Source organism: Echinops telfairi, unplaced genomic scaffold (assembly GCF_000313985.2).
Source record: "Echinops telfairi isolate 266 unplaced genomic scaffold, ASM31398v2 ScPeMD7_1713;HRSCAF=2227, whole genome shotgun sequence".
Classification (NCBI taxonomy): domain Eukaryota; kingdom Metazoa; phylum Chordata; class Mammalia; order Afrosoricida; family Tenrecidae; genus Echinops; species Echinops telfairi.
Genome location: NW_022105611.1, coordinates 22,284,233 through 22,287,912, shown reverse-complemented (window position 1 = coordinate 22,287,912; position 3,680 = coordinate 22,284,233). Strand labels below are relative to the sequence as shown.

Below are 3,680 nucleotides of genomic sequence, written 5' to 3'. Positions count from 1 at the left end.
GGGGTCTTTCTTGTCAGAACAGTGGGGGCTGAGGGGCTTCATGCCAAAAGAGGTACATAAATACTCAAATCAGCATTATTCACAACTGACAAAAAGTAGAAACAACACAAATGGCCATCAGCTAATAAATGGATAGACAAAGCGTGGTCTTTCTCTGCAGTGGGTGTTACTCAGGCATTAAGAAGAAGAGAACCTTGACACTATTATGCTCAGTGAAAGAAGGCAGTCACAAACGACCACACATCTTATGATTTCATATTTGTGAGATGCTTAGAAAAGACTAGCCCATAAACCCACTACCACATCCAATGCATAGCAATACTACATAGGGTTTCTGAAGTTGTTCATCTTTATGGGAACAGACAGCTTCATCATTCTCCTTAAGGTAAGGTGACCAGATTTTAACATTGGTAAAGCGGGACACCATTGATAAAACTCATATCCTGGCGAAATAACCACTTGGCAGCCAAAAACCGTATACCCTAGCTTGTCGTGCGTTCGTTCCAAAAATCAGGACTTTTTAAAAATGCTGCGGGATGCAGGGCAAATTGTCAAAAATTGGGACTGTCCCGCCAAAAGCGGGACATCTGGTCACCTTACCTTAAGGTGACTGGTGGATTTGAACTGACAGTCTTGTAGTTAGCAGCCTATTACTTAACCAACAACATCACCAAGGCTCTTTAAACAAGCACTGTCTCTCACTGCCATCAAGGCGATGCCAACTCGTAGCGACCCTATAGGACAGGGTAGAACTGCTCCTGTGAGTTTCTGAGACTGTAACTCTTTTTTTTTAAACAATTTTATTGGCACTTCATCCATATCTCATACAATTCAATAATTCAAGAGACTGTAACTCTTTACAGGAGTAGAAAGTCCTGTCTTTCTCCAGAGGAGAAGCTGATGGGTTTGAACTGCTGACCTTGCAGTTAGCAGCCCAATGCACAACCATTATGCCACCAGGGCATTAGCACATAAAATACATTAGTGATTATGTGGGTTGAAGGGAAGTACATAATGACTATTCATGGGTACAGTTTTCTTTGTGGAATTACGAAAATGGTCTACAATTGCTTGTGGTGATGATTGCACAACTCTGTAAATGTACTGAAATATTGAATTGTACAATTTAAAAGGCTGAACTATATGGTATGTAGATTATACCTCACAGCTTTTATTTTTTAGCAAATAGCACAGTATTGGCACAAGAGCAGATAGAAAAGAACATCATTATCTGTTAAGAGACTAACACACACAAGAACTTAGGCTAGGATAAAGATGATAACACAAACCGGTGAAGAAATGATAGAGGAGCAATCATTTAGCTATTTTGGGATAAAATATCAATTTAACCATCACTGCATATCGCAAATGAACTTTCATGTAGATCAAAAACTTAATAGAAATAAATTAAGCTGCATTTTAAAGAAGAGCAGACTATATTATCTATTTAATCTCTGAATAATACAAGAATTTCTACACTCAAAACCAAGAGAAGTCACAAAGAGAGTATCCATAGATTTCACTTTATACACATAAAACTGAGTTTTAAATAACTTCACAAACAAACTGAACATGCTTGAAAGATTGTTTTAATCTTTGGAATAGATCAAAATGAATCATTTTAATATGTAAATGGTTACCAAAAACATTAAGTCCTTAAGAGATAAATAGGCAAAGTAATGGACCAAGAAATCCACAAAAGAAAACAAGCAAATTAAAAAGATCATATATTTCAACAATCAGATTCCTGACTAGCATGACAGAGTGACTCGGTTCACTATTACTCACTGAGAAAGTGAGAAAGTAAATCCAACTTGTCTGGACATCCATTTGGCTCCCTCCAAAATGTTTGTATTATCTGATCCGGTGATTATGCATCCAAAATCTGTCCTGAGGAATTTACCTGAAATGCAGAGAAAGATCTATTGACAAACACAAATCTCATTTGATTGTGACCTTGAACTTATTTTTTTCCCCTGTAGGGAAATTACAGATTCAAGACGATCAGAGCACAGAGTACACCCTGGTAACGCAGGGCAGGCCCTGGCGAGGGCGGGGTGTACAAACAAGCCTTCCCGCACCTCTTCTTTGCCCAGAATCACTGTGCTCCCCAGGGGAGATGTCAGGGCGGAACAGTGGAAGCTCCAATGTGTCCTACACCAGCTTCCTCCTGGTGGGCTTCCCAGGACTGAAGGAGTCCAGGGCCCTCCTAGTGCTGCCCTTTCTCAGCCTCTACTTGGTGATTGTCTCTGCCAATGCCCTGGTCATCCACACGGTGGCCGCCCAGCGGAGCCTGCACCAACCCATGTACGCACTCATCGCCCTGCTCCTGGCTGTCAACATCTGCGCCGCCACCACCGTGGTGCCTGCCATGCTGTTCAACTTCTCCATCCACTTCAACCGGGTCTCCCTGGCTCGCTGTCTGGCTCAGATGTTCTGCATCTACTTCCTTGTTGCTTTCGACTGCAGCATCCTCCTGGTCATGGCCCTCGATCGCTATGTGGCCATCTGTTACCCGCTCCGATACCCAGAAATCATAACCGCCCAGTTGCTGGCTGGCCTGGTGGTGGTGGCAGCTGCCAGGAGCACATGCATCGTTGCTCCGGTGGTGGGACTGGCCTCCCGGGTTCGCTTCTGCCGCTCAGATGTCATCCACCACTTTGCCTGTGAGCACATGGCCCTGATGAAGCTCTCCTGTGGGGACATCTCCCTGAACAAGACTGTGGGGCTCACCGTGCGTGTCCTCAACAGAGTCTTGGACCTGCTCCTCCTCAGTGCCTCCTACTCCCGCATCATCCACGCCGCCTTCCGGATTTCATCCGCTGGGGCCCGCTCCCAAAGCCCTGAACACCTGTGGCTCCCACCTGCTGGTCATCTTCACGGTCTACTCCTCCACCATGTCCTCGTCCATCGTCTACCGAGTGGCCCGCACCGCCTCCCAGGATGTACACAACCTGCTCAGTGCCTTCTACCTGCTGCTCCCGTGTCTGGTCAACCCCATCATCTATGGGGCCCGCACCAAGGAAATCAGGCAGCACCTGGGAAGGTTGCTTCTGAGGGCAGGCCCGTAGTCTGTTCGCGCACACACAGCACAAGAGCATCCCGTTTGAATGTCCGAGGATGGGGCAAGGACAGAAGTTGGCAGCTATACACATCTCCTTCATTATCCTCTGTCCCCCACACAACTTCTCCAGTTTTCCATTATCATCTGTCACGCACGCAAACTTTCCATTTTCTTCCTCAGAAACAGAAGAAACACAGAAAAAGCTCTCCCGGCCCTGCTTTCTCGCTCACCTCACACAATGGCTGCGTGTCTGGATTCCCTTGACCCTTGTATTAAGAACACCGGGGCCCAAAGGTACACAGCAAGCCGTGTCGAAGGAACTGGCATTTCACCTTTCTTAAAATCCTTCCTTTCCTTTCTCCAGAAGATCTTGAAATCACCATTAAACAAAGAGATGTAGCAGGGTTTGTGGAAATTCCTAGTTGGCTCACTTTAAAATTTGCCAGCGAAAAATGGCAAAGGGAATGTGATTTTTTTTTTTTTAAGATTTTCGTAAAAGAAGATGTTAGCCTTTCCAAAACTGAGGAAAGTCTTTGGCTCTAGCTGTGTTGTATCTAAAATATCTAAAAGTGATTTACATAGCTTAGAAAATAAACTTATGTAACATAATTTTCTT

At 44.6% G+C, this 3,680-nt stretch overlaps 1 pseudogene; it reads left to right on the top strand.

Annotated features, from left to right (window-relative positions):
- The first annotated feature begins 2,119 nt into the window (after nt 1-2,119).
- LOC101652630 lies at nt 2,120-3,071 on the top strand (annotated as a pseudogene).
- The last annotated feature ends 609 nt before the right edge of the window (nt 3,072-3,680 follow it).